At 33.4% G+C, this 14211-nt stretch overlaps 2 non-coding genes across 2 annotated transcripts; both read right to left on the minus strand.

Moving 5' to 3' along the window:
• Positions 1–13603: 13603 nt before the first annotated feature.
• LOC127742551 (small nucleolar RNA Z105) lies at positions 13604–13681 on the minus strand. The gene has a single exon (XR_008003897.1). It is a non-coding gene; the product is annotated as a small nucleolar RNA Z105 (small nucleolar RNA).
• Positions 13682–13780: 99 nt separating this feature from the next.
• On the minus strand, positions 13781–13867 carry LOC127742586 (small nucleolar RNA SNOR75). Its single transcript, XR_008003929.1, has one exon. It is a non-coding gene; the product is annotated as a small nucleolar RNA SNOR75 (small nucleolar RNA).
• Positions 13868–14211: the final 344 nt, after the last annotated feature.

Genomic DNA, 14211 nt, shown 5'->3' on the forward strand with positions numbered 1-14211 from the left:
TTTATTATTTATTTATTTATAAAAAATTATTTTATTAACTCCAGTTGAATTCATGATCTTTTAATTTTAGTGTAAAATATTAGAGTTTTTGTTTTAAATAAACATTTTAAATGTTTTATACTTTTATTTATCCGTAAGATAATCTAGATATAATATATGGTTTTGTGTCATATTATTTACCTCGTTTACGAATTAATTATAAGAATAATGTTATATATTTAAGTTTTTTTGTTAATCAAATCCAACCAAATTAATTTAAAATAACAAAAATAAGTTATGACTAATATTAGTCCAAATTTTATTATTTAATTTGGTTGAATTTAATTCATAAAAAATTTTAAATGTATAGTATTACTTTAATTATAATACATGGGAGTTGACATATTCAACCAATTGAATATATTCATAATTAATTCTCATTTACGCTGTAAACATAAATGAGATATTGATATTTATAAGTATAAAAATATAATTTTTTTAAATAATAAAAAAATAATAATATAATTTGGACGGATCAAAAAATTAAAAATTAATATACTTTGTTATTATTTATATCAATTTTAATTAATTTATCTCTTATTAAAAATCTAAATTTAAAATTAATAACTTCTTCACTATTATTAAGTTTGTTTATTGAATTTATTAAACTAGATTAAAAACTTTTTTACCACTATTAACTTTTTAAGGTCTGCTACGTATACAAGTCTCTTTGGCTTACAAGTTCTACAAATTGGCTTAAACCCAACAAAAATGACGCGCACCACACTTCTTACACTCGAGCTTAAAAACCACGCGCCTTATTCAACCGTTTCATTTTTCCAAAGCGCGCTTATTATGAAAGACTCTTCCTCTTCTTCCTCAATTAATACCCAAACCCTCGAGATTCAAACCACGTTCAAAACCAAACAAAACTCTGAAGAAACCGTCCAACTCCTCGCGAAAAGTAGAAGAAATCAAGAAGAAAACATACAAATCTCTATAAAAAAGACCAAAAAGAAGGAACAAACATTATTCAAGGTACTGTTTTATTTTTCTTCTAGGTTTTTCACATTTCTGTTTCTGATTTCGAAATCGAAGTACTATATCGTCGTATTTCTCTCTCTGTTTTACTGTTCTTGGTTTAGATCTCATATTATTGTTCTGATGAAACTCTTCAAGTCATTTATGCTGTTTTACATACTTATAGTGAAATAATTTTTGGGTGTATACATATAAATTCTTTTTTGTGCATATTTGGATGTTTTTTAAGTAAGTTTGTATACATATACATTTTGTATAGCGCATTTCTGGGTGTTTATGTCAGTATTGAATGTTACCGGTGCTTCTAGTGGCATTTTGAACTTAAATATCATTCTTAACTCGTATAATGTCATTTTAGGTATGTTTGATCGAGTTGAATATGATTTTGAACTCATTTAATTTCATTTAATTGAAAAAAACAAAATGTGTATAGGACTGAATTTGGGTGTATGAGGCTGGTATTTGGATGTACGTGATTGATTTTTGGGTGTATGTCTCTGATATTTAGGTGTATTTTTTATGTATTGACATTATTTCTTTTTTCTTGCAGTAAATGACAACCAAGAACCAAAGTGAAAAAAAATACAATGTAAGCTATTTAAATGACTATAATTTTGTTTTGATCACAGCAAATCAAAGACTTGAAGTGTGCCATCAGACTATTGAGTGAAAATTTTAAAAAGATGAGCGAGTCAAAAAAAGTGATCGTTCGTGAATTAAATTTGGGTGGATTCATGCACATCCAAGCAATGAATGTGCCTCACAAACTATTAAAGGAGTTGGCTAACTCCTTTAAATTGGGCAAAAACACACTGGAAACAAACTATGGTTCCTTTAAAGTTAAACCCAAAATAATAGGGGCTACCCTTGGGCCTCAATGCATCAGGTAACTGATTACAGAAAATCTCTATAGTTTCATTCTCTATAATATATTCTTTGTAATATCTTATTATGATCTCATTTAATCAGGTAATAAATTTAGGTGTATATGAGTCATATTTAGGTGAATATGAGTGATATTTAGGTTTATTTCAAGTAAAAAATTGTTTTCTTTTTTGTAAGAGATCTATTTCCTGATAAAGTGAGTTATAAGAATCTTTCTGAAGAGAACAAACTGATTTAGAAGGTTCCAGAGCAACACTCTAAAGAAGCTGACCGATGACATGATGAGTATTGGTGTTAAAAATAAACAAGATCGCCTGATGTTCAAGAGGATTTTCATCCTCTATATTCAGATGGCGTAATTGTTGCCAACTACAATAAGCAAAGTATCTCCCGTGCACATAGCTCGAATTTTTTAGATGAAGAAAATAACGGAGGGCAACTGCAGAGCTCATGTGCTAAATTTCATCATCAAAGGCATAACAAATTACCGTCTGAAAAAGAAAAAATCAATCGACGGATGCCTCTGTACCTTGATGATAATCTATTTTCATCTAGTAAAAAACAAGGACAAGAAAGGAAAAGAAAACTCTGGACTGCCCTGGGTTAGCAACTGGAACAGAAAGCAGCTGGTTGCAAGGATGAGAGTAGAGATAGATGGTCATATTGATAAGCGAACAGAATACCTTCTCTAATTTGGATGTGTTTTATTTATGTAGATGTTGTAAACTAACATTTCTACTGTTTCAGGGCATCGTCAAGATGGCAGAAACAAAAAAGAAATTGAAAGAAATGAAAAAAAAAGAAAAGAAAGAAGAAAAGAAAAAAAAAGCTAAGTTCAACGTTTGAGAGTGATCCATCAGAGACTGAAGTTGATTTTCCTCTGAGTCTGAGTCGGAAGAAGACTCAGAGGAACCTAGAAGAAAACAACCCAAAAGGACGGCTAAAAAGTAAGTAGAATTTTTGGGTCTATTTTGTCAGTTTTAGGATGTTTTTTCCTAATGATTATTTGCTTTCTAGAATGGAATCCAGAAAGAGGAAGCAGATTTTAGAGGATTCCAGTTCAAAAAGCAAAAGTGAATCCAATGATGAATAAGATTCTGAAATTATCATCACTTTCTTTCCTGTTTCTATCAAAATTTAATGTATTAACAGATGATTTCTTATTTAATTTCAGGAGTGAAGAATCGTTGCCAATTAAAAAATATATCAAAGAAAAAAATTCACACTCCCACCAAAAAGTATGCACTGCTTTCGAGAGCATCTCATCATCAATATTGTTGTATTTGTCTGATTCATAATTTTTTTATTTTCAGGACACAATCCAAAAAAAAGCACATAATTGAGAATTCATCTTCAGAAGAAGAAATTCATTCCTATGATGGGTAAGATACTTTCTAAAGTTATCTTACACTCTGTAATCAAAACTATATTTTGTTAACATGTACTTTTGAATGAACTGTCAGAATTGAAATTGAAACTGAAACAATAGAAGAATTTTTAAGACAATTAAAAAAGAAAAAAACAAATGAAGAGGCTGTCACACAAGGGTATGTTGAATTTGGGTGTATCTTACCTTTTTTAAGGTGTTTTGGTTGCTGGTTATTATTCTTGCGTTAATTGATAGAGTTTTGATTATTTAATTAAATAGTATTTTTAATGAATGATATTTATTCTATACTTAGAATGTCGGAGGTAAATTTAGCAAACGAGACTGATCATTTGTTTCAAGGACAGACGGATCAAAGTAGTGTAAACAAACCTTCGGATTGCATGTAATTTTTTTTTCTAATATTATTTTCTAAATTCTTTTTTTTTATCATATTCTTCTAATTCTGTATATATTTTTTTTAGAACAAAGAGCCCTTTAATGTTTTATTCAAAAAAACATAGAAAAAAAATTTGCAACACATAAGTTCTCAAAAAAAAGAGCCTTTCCAGGTGTATTTAGTTATTATTTGAGTGTATTGTCTTCTTATTTGGGGGGTTGAGTCGGGAAGAAGAATTGGTGAGTAACCCAGCTCAACAATAGATGATCGTTTTTCAACCGCCTCTCAACCACTTAATACATTTTATAACTAAATTTCAACCTTCTAATAATCTATTTTAAAGGACTTTCTTAACGTTTTATTTTTGTCTTGTTTAGAATTCCAATTCAACTATGTCTGCCTTCATCTAAGACAGCATTAGCAAGTCCTGTGCCACCATTTGAACCATCCCCCAACAGAGAGGTGAGAAAAAAAATATTCGGATGCATTTCGTTATTGTTTGGGTATATTTTTTTTATTTGAGTGTACATCTTGAAAATTGAGCCGTAATTAATTTTTTTATAATTTGATTCGTTTTTTCTAACTCTGCAGCACTCCACAACTCCAGAAAGTTGATAAAAGCACACCGACGGTGCCACCAGCTCTATCTAAAATGTAAGTTCAACATAATAGAATTTGACACATCATAAAAAGTAAATTACTTATTATTTTAAAAAAGATTAAATAAAATATAAATAAAAGATTTAACATCTTACCTTCATGAATAAAAGAAAACACATAATCTGAAGAAGAAGAAAAAAGTCAAATTAGTACTACTAAAATGTTTTTGTTTATGTATTCTATTATGATTGCATTATTTACAAATAATTTTAGCTTTTTAATTAGATATTATTTCACTCACATTTTTTATTTTAGCTTTTTGTTTAAGTATTCTATTATGTTTTTTTATGAAAAACTATATTAAGTAAATTTATTAAATTAAATAAAATATTTTTAATAAAGACAAATTATAATAATTATATCTAATAAAATTGTTTTTAGAATTTAAAATAATATATTTCTTCTCAAAATTTTATTTTCTGTACTAAATATAATAACATTTAAATTCTGCGGATGTAGATGAGAAGAAATATAATAATTTTTACCTTCAATGAATCTCTGAAAGAATTTTCAAATTCCTACAATAGAAAAAAATAGTTATTTATATGTAGAATGAGTAGTTGTTTATCGCAATAAAGAGAATACTAAAAAGAGAGACAGAAAGAAGAGAATGAGTAGTTGTTTACCGCAATGGATTGAAATTTTGAAGAGAGCGTCACAATGAAAAAAGTAGGAGGGATTCTGAGTGGTGCGGTTGAAGTAGCAAGTTCTGGATCTACAATGCTAATGGTAGTTAAGGTGCAACCACGACAACTCAAATCCGTAAGCCAAGGACCTGTGAATATCGACATATGAAACATGGGGAGGTAAGCGTGCAGATGTGGCAGCAATTAGCTTGACATAGCAACCAGACTTTTGAAAAGAAAAAGACTCATATTCACATTGGTATTCCATGACGCTATGCTTCACCTTGAATACCCCTTAAAACCACCAGACCGATTAACCATCGGCTCTGATTGGGCCGCCCGTAGAGAGCTCTCGATCAGTGGGGAGATTTTGGAGAGGAATCAAGTGAGATAACATAAGATGAGAAGACACGACCTCCAAGTCAAAATCTTAAGGTAGTAAGTTAATGAGTCTCTCATCTTATAAACTCCTTACTCTTTCTTGCTTTCTTTGACGTGGGACTAACTTTATGCACTCCTCATACTTACAACATTAACAATCTCCCTCTCAAGTATGAGCCTCAACTCCCCCCTCTCAAGTGTGAGCCTCCATATCAAGCACCAACTCCCCCCTTTTCTAGCTCCTCCACCATGAGTATTCGTCCATCACACCGCCGTCCGGATCACCTTTACCGGGAAGACTTTCAATGCTTCACCTTAAATACCTCTTAAAACTACCAGACCGAATAACCATCGGCTCTGATACTACTTGTTGGGCCGTCCGTGTAGAGCTCCCGACCACCGGAAAGATTTCGAGAAGGAATCAAGTGAGATAACATAAGATGAGAAGACACCACATCCAACTCAAAACCTTAAGGTAGTAAGTTAATGGCCTCTCATCTTATAAACTTCTCACTCTTTCTTGCTTTCTTTGATGTGGGACTAACTTCATGCACTCTTCACACTTGCAACATTAAAAAAGCTTGGGCTATATATATTGTCCCAGTTCATCCCTTCTTCTCTACTATAAGTGCTATTCCCTTTTTCTCCACTACAGCCATTGCATTAAACTAAAGTGAGACACGCTTAGAAGGAAACACTGACTAGTTGAATTATTAGAGATAATACACAAACCATATATTAGCCAAGAACCAGAGATGATTTTGAAAGTATGCAGTTGGCTGGTGTTGATGATGTTTATGGTATTAGGGAGCAAGAAAAGCTTGTGCTTCTCCCAAGAAACTTGCATTTCACGGTGTGGCAAACGCAGCAACATAAGCCATCCATTTCAATTGAAAGGCGATCCAAAGAACTGCAGGATCAGCCTGTACGAGCTAGAATGTGTGAAGGATATTGCCATGTTGTCATTACCAAAGGAAGCTAAGTACAAAGTGGAAGCCATTAATTACAGAAATTACACAATAAGCCTGGTGGATCCCAATATTGAAGAGGGCGACTTCTTTTCCCTGCCTCGTCACTTCCTCTGCAAATTCAATTTTAGCGATGCTAGCGACTACGAATTTGCTTGGAAGCAGCCATATGTGAATAATGCATACCTGCCACTCAATTGCAATACTCCGTAGGTGTGGAAAATTCATACTATACATACCTATCATACTTATCATACTCCTCACACTTGCAACATTAACAATCTCCCCCTCAAGTGTGAGCTTTCACATCAAGCACCAACTCCCCCTTTTTCTAACTCCTCCACCATGAGTATTCGTCCATCACACCGCCGCCCGAACCGCCTTACCGGGAAGACTTTCGATGCTTCATTTTGAATACCCCTTAAAACCACTAGACCGATTAACCATCGGCTCTGATACCACTTCTTGGGCTGCCCGTGGAGAGCTCTTAACCACCGGAGAGATTTCGGAGAGGAATCAAGTGAGATAACATAAGATGAGAAGACATCACATCCAATTCAAAACCTTAAGGTAGTAAGTTAATGGGTCTCTCATCTTTTAAACTCCTCACTCTTTCTTGTTTTTTTGACGTGGGATTAACCTCATGCACTCCTTATACTTGCAATATTAACAATCTTGCAACATTATCAATCTCCCCCTCAAGTGTGAGCCTCCACATTAAGCACCAACTCCCCCAATCCTCCCCTCAAGTGTGAGCCTCCACATCAAGCACCAATTTCCTCTCTTTCTAGCTCCTCCACCATGAGTATTCGTCCATCATACCGCCGCCTAGACCAACTTTGTCGGGGAAGACTTTCGATGTTACACATTCGATATCCCTTAATTCCACCAAACCGATTAACCATCGGCTCTGATACCACTCGTTGAGCTGCCCGTGGAGAACTCCCGACCCCAGGGTGAGAAGACATCACATCCAACTCAAAATTTTAAGGTAGTAAGTTAATGGGTCTCTCATCTTATAAATTCCTCACTCTTTCTTACATTCTTTGATGTGAGACTAACTTCATGCACTCCTCACACTTGCAACATTAAAAAGCTTAGCCTATATATATTTTCCCAATTCATCCTTTCTTTTCCACTATGAGTGATATACCCTTCTTCTCCACTATAGCCATTGCATTAAACTAAAGTGAGGCACTTTTAGAAGGAAACACTGACTAGTTGAATTATTTGAGATAATACACAAACCGTATAAAAGCCAAGAAGCGGAGATGATTTCGAAAGCATGCAGTTGGTTGGTGTTGATGATGTCTATGGTATTAAGGAGAGAAAAAAAAGCTTGTGATTCTCCCAGGAAACTTGCATTTAACAGTGTGGCAAACTCAGCAACATAAGCCATATATTTCGATTGGAAGGCGACCCAAAGAACTGCGGAATCAGCATGTACGAGCTACAATGTGGGAAGGATGTTGCCATGTTGTGGTTACCAAAGGAAGCTGAGTACAAAGTGAAAGCCATTAATTACAAAAATTACATAATCAGGCTGGTGAATCCCAATATTGAAGAGGGCGACTGCTCTTCCCTGCCTCGCCACTTGCTCTACTAATTCAATTTTAGCGATGCTAGCGACTACGAATTTGCTTGGAAGCAGCCAGATGTGAATAATGCATACCATGCCACTCAATTGCAAGACTCCATAGGTGTGGATAATTCATACTATACAGACCTATCATACCCATCATAGTCCTCATACTTGCAACATTAACAATCTTTCCCTCAAGTATGTGAGCCTCCGCATCAAGCACCAACTCCCCCTCTTTCTAGCTCATCCACCATGATTATTCGTCCATCTACCCGTGGAGAGCTCTCGACCACCGGAAAGATTTCAGGGAGGAATCAAGTGAGATAACATAAGATGAGAAGACACCATATCCAACTCAAAACCTTAAGGTAGTAAGTTAATGGGTCTCTCATCTTATAAACTTCTCACTCTTCCTTGCTTTCTTTGATGTTGGACTAACTTCAAGTACTCCTCACACTTGCAACATTAACAATCTCTCCATCAAGTTAGAGCCTCCACATCAAACACTAATTCCCCCCTCTTTCTAGCTCCTCCACCATGAGTATTCGTCCATCACCCTGCCACTCGGACCACCGGGGAGATTTCGGAGAGAAATCAAGTAAGATAACATAAGATGAGAAGACACCACATCCAACTCAAAAACATAAGGTAGTAAGTTAATGGGTCTCTCATCTTATAAACTCCTCACTGTTCCTTGCTTTCTTTGATGTGGGACTAACTTCATGCACTCCTCACACTTGTAACATTAACAATCTCCTGTTCAGGTGTGAGCCTCCACATCAAGCACTAACTCAACCTCTTTCTAGCTCCTCCACCATGAGTATTCGTCCATCACACCGCCGCCCGGACCATCTTTGTCGGGAAGAATTTCGATGCTTCACCTTGAATACCCTTTAAAACCACCAGACCGATTAACTATCAGCTCTGATACCAATTGTTGGGCCGTCCGTGGAGAGCTCTCGACCACCGGAGAGATTTCGTGGAGAAATTAAGTGAGATAACATAAGATGAGAAGACACCACATCCAACTCGAAACCTTAAGGTAGTAAGTTACTGGGTCTCTCATCTTATAAACTCTCCACTGTTCCTTGCTTTCTTTAACGTGAGACTAACTTCATGTACTCTTCACACTTGCAACATTAACAATCTCCCCCTCAAGTGTGAACCACCACATCAAGCACCAACTCCCCCACTTTCTAACTCCTTCACCATGAGTATTCGTCCATCACACTGTCGCCAGGACCACCTTTGCCGGAAAGACTTTCGATGCTCTACCTTGAATACCCCTTAAAACCACCAGACCGATTAACTATCGGCTCTGATACCATTTGTTGGGCTGCCCGTGGAGAACTCCCGATCACCGGAGAGATTTTGGGGAGGAATCAAGTGAGATAATATAAGATAAGAAGACAACACAACTAACTCAAAACCTTAAGGTAGTAAGTTAATGGGTCTCTCATCTTATAAACTCCTCACTCTTCCTTGCTTTCTTTGATGTGGGACTAATTTTATACACTCCTCACACTTGCAATATTAACAAAGCTTGGCCTATATATATTATCCCAGTTCATCCCTTCTTCTCTACTATGAGTGCTATACCCTTCTTCTCAACTACAGCCATTGCATTAAACTAAAGTGAAGCACGTTTAGAAGAAAACACTGACTAGTTGAATTTTTAGAGAAAATACATAAACCATATATAAGCCAAGAAGCGGAGATGATTTCGAAAGCATGTAGTTGGTTGGTGTTGATGATGTTTATGGTATTAGGGAGCAAGAAAAGCTTGTGCTTCTCCCAAGAAACTTGCATTTCAAAGTGTAGCAAACTTAGCAACATAAGCCATCCATTTCAATTGAAAGGTGACCTAAAAAACTGCGGGATCAGCATGTACTAGCTAAAATGTGTAAGGATGTTGCCATGTTGTGGTTACCAAAGGAAGCTGAGTACAAAGTGGAAGCCATTAATTACAAAACTTACACAATCAAGCTGGTGGATCCCAATATTGAAGAGGGCGACTGCTCTTTCCTGCCTTGCCAATGCTAGCAACTACGAATTTGCTTGGAAGCATCCGGATGTGAATAATGCATACCATACCACTCAATTGCAAGACTCTGTCGGTGTGGATAATCATACTATACATACCTATAATACCTATCATACTCCTCACACTTGCAACATTAATAATCTCTTTCTCAAATATGTGAGCCTCCACACCAAGTACCAACTCCCCCTCTTTCTAGCTCCTCCACCATGAGTATTTGTCCATCACACCGTAACTCAAACCACCTTTGCCGATAAGACTTTCGATGCTTCACCTTTAACACCCCTTAAAACCACTATACCGATTAACCATCAGCTCTGATATCACTTGTTAGGCCGCCTGTGGCGAGCTCTCGACCACAGGGATGATTTCGGGAAGGAATCAAGTGAGATAACATAAGATGAGAAGACACCACATTCAACTCAAAACCTTAAGGTAGTAAGTTAATGGGTATCTCATCTTATAAACTCCTCACTCTTCCTTGCTTTCTTTGATGTGGGACTAACTTCATGCACTCCTCACACTTGCAATATTAATAATCTAAAACCACCAGACCGATTAACAATCAGCTCTGATACCACTTGTTGGGTCACCCGTGGAGAGCTCCCAACCAACGGAAAGATTTCGGAGAGGAATCAAGTGAAATAACATAAGATGCGAAGACACCACATCCAACTCAAAACCTTAAGGTAGTAAGTTAATGGGTCTTTCATCTTATAAACTCCTCACTCTTCCTTGCTTTCTTTGATGTGGGACTAACTTCATGCACTCCTCACACTTGCAACATTAACAAAGCTTGGCCTATATATTTTGTCCTAGTTCATCCCTTATTCTCCACTATGAGTGCTATACCCTTCTTCTCCACTAGAGTCATTGCATTAAACTAAAGTGAGGCACGTTTAGAAGGAAACACTGAACACTAATTTCTACTTCGGTAGAAGAGAAGTTCAAATTGTTGAGAGAAGATAAAGGTAGAACAATAAATTCTACATATTACAAAAACTTGATTAAAAGTCTGAGGTACTTAACTGCAACCAAACCAAATATTGTGTTTGGAGTTGGTTTGCTTAGCAAATTCATAGAGGAACCTTGTACCAACCATTTGCAAGCGGTAAAACGAATTTTTCAATATATCAAAGATACTTTAAATGATGGTATTATTATGAAAATACTAATGAAGTGAATCTTGTCGGTTACACTGATAGTGATTGAGCTAGAGATATAGAAACAAGAAAAAATATTTCAGGATTTATATTTCATCTTGGTCCTGGTGCAATTTCATGGTCTTCAAAGAAACAATCAATATTTTATCTCTCTACAACAGAAACAAAATATATAACAGTAGCAAGTTGTGTAACACAAGCAATTTGGCTAAGAAGAATTTATATCTAAGGAGGGTATATTGTTATGGTATATTGTAAAACTTAAAAACAAATCTAAAAAAATCGTTACAAAGGATTTCTTCGATACCGATAACTTTTTATCTTCGGTTTCGTTGATTTTCTTTGAATTCTTACCCTTTTTTGCAAAAAGATAATAAGAAGTATCGATTTCCAAAGATATCTTTTTTTTTTCCCAGTTTTTGTCATTTTTGAAATTCTTTCAACATCAAATTTGTGTTTTTCAATTTCACCACTTTACTTTTTGAACGTTTCTTTTTAATAACAAAGGGCAAGGGTGTTCGCCCTAAATAATATAAATACATGAGAAATAAAAAAACACTAAAGAATTGAGCCATATAAGTTTAAGATTCTGATAAAATAGACTTATTAAAGCGAATGCGTTCATTAGATTTAATAACATTATTTTATTGTATCCAAACAAATTCAATCTATTTTATGAAAAAAATGGTACCAATTAATCAATCTCCAAAACCACTTGTTAAAAACAATTTATTGTTGCATCTAAACATTTAGATGTTTATTAATCTGACTAATATTCAAAACCTTAAGTCGACAGTTCTTCATCCCTTTTTTATTCTCTCTTTCTTAATGTTATTTTCCTTTCCAAAAAGAAAATTTAGACAGTTCTTTATCCCTTTTTTATTCTCTCTTTCTTAATGTTTCTTTCCTTTCCAAAAAGAAAATTTGGCTTAGGATTACCCATTGTGAAAGTTATCACTTAGTAAGTTTTCATAGTAAGGCTCAATCAAAAATTTTGTCATACCTCATTTCTTTTCCTTGCTATTAGAATGGCATTAAGATATTTTTTTCATTTCTATATCTTTTTTCAAACCCTACTTCTATAATCTTTTTTCATACTTCCTTTCTTTTCCTTGCAGCATTAAGATATTTTTTTCTTTCTATATCTTTTTTAAAGCTCTACTTCTATAATCTTTCTTCATACAACTTGTAATACTCGAAGGGTCGAAGGTCGATTTTTTTCGTCTTAGATTTTACCTTTTTGAAGGAAGAAAATCTTTCAATATGATCTGGATTGGGTCTTTCTCTTTCTTTCGGTCAGTAATTGAGATATTCTTTTGATTATTTTAAATAAAATAGAAATTCAATAAAGATATAAAAATTGAATAGAAATATCAAATTGATAATTACTTTTTAGAATTTATTCTGTATATAAATTAAAAATTCTTTATCTTATATAAATTCAATTAATTTAAAGATATAAAAATATGGTCAAATTTATATATAATTTGAGAATCTTTATAGAAGACTTCAAATAGTTTCAAAATTTAACAGATTCATAAATTAATAAAATATATAAGTCTAAATATATTATTCTTATTATATTAAATTGATACATTTTGAAAGTTGAATTCAATTTTTATTTTAAAATTTGTTTTTAAGTTTTACAAAATACCATAATAATATATTCCACTAACCAAATTACAAATATATTTAAAATGACATTGTAAATCAAATCATTTTACAAATTAAAAAAAATACTTGAAATGATTAATTCTAAAAGTTTAATTTAAAGGAAGCAATGTTGATTAAAAATTTTAAATCAATTTACATGGACTAAAATCTTCATAAATCATGGTTAAAAAATTGAAAACATGATTAAAAAATTGAAGAAGCAAAGTTTGAATTAAAAATATTAATAATTTATTTACTAAAAAATATTAAAAATTTAAAAAATTACCAAAAATATTCAAAAGAGATATTTAATTATTAAAAGATTGATGACAAAACATACAAACTCTGTCTATATAAAATCATACATGCTTTGTGTATTATGTTGTATTTTAAATAATAAATTTGTGTTATGAGAATTGAAAAGTGCTCCTTTATTTTATGAATACTATTGAATTTAAAAAATAAAAAATATGATAACATTATTTTTGTGAATGAGTGATTTTGAAAAGTATTATACTTACATATGTCCAAATATTAGGATATTTATATTAAACCAAAACGAAAAATAATATTTTTTCTTATTGTTAGAATCATACAAAATGGTAACTTTTTCAATCATTTTTAGAAAACAATTACACACTTCTTTTGATAAAACTATTCATTAAAGGATTTGATACAGAACAATACATTAAAGCGTTCATAGAAACTAAAAATTTGATATAAATCAACATGTTATAAACTTATAATAAAAAAGGTTTCTAAAGTACTAAGAAACTAAAACATCACAGAATCTTAATTGAAGCGTTCATAGAAAGATATTATCCAATAAAAATGATAGAGATTAAAATAAAATGGCATTCAGAATGAGTAGGAGGATTGTCTTTCATCACATGAATAATCATAAGATGACAATAAACATATTCCTCATCATGCCGGAAAAGAAATACGAAAAAAAGGTATTTAAAAAAGAAAAAGAAAAACTGAAAAGAAAAAAAAAAAGAAAATGCAAAAGCAGAAGGAAATGGAAGAGTGGAATCCTCTCAGACAAATGCCTCGATTTGTCGTCAGTTTTGTTAAGAATGGATATCGGACTCGTCATCAATAATTTAATCATCACTGAGAATACCACACAACACTCATCGTGTTCGTTCAAAACTTGCACAAAACTATATTAATTATTCAGAAAGAATAAAAACAATCAAATAAAAATAGAAGGAAAAAGAAAAAGGCGATGAGAGGGAGGAGAGAACAAAGAGATCGAAGAACCATCTCAACGGATCAATCGAATTTGGGGTTTTCGCCTATCCAGAGCTGATAAAAATTGAGATCGGCTTCTCCAATTTTGCAATTTATAGAGAAATGAGAGTGACTGTGAGCACCTGTTATTTAGGGTTTGCGAGTCCTAAGGGTGGCTGTGAGCTCATATTATTTAGGGTTTATTGGGCCTCACCTTCCAACTTTAATGG

The sequence above is a fragment of the Arachis duranensis genome, chromosome 1, assembly GCF_000817695.3.
Source record: "Arachis duranensis cultivar V14167 chromosome 1, aradu.V14167.gnm2.J7QH, whole genome shotgun sequence".
Classification (NCBI taxonomy): domain Eukaryota; kingdom Viridiplantae; phylum Streptophyta; class Magnoliopsida; order Fabales; family Fabaceae; genus Arachis; species Arachis duranensis.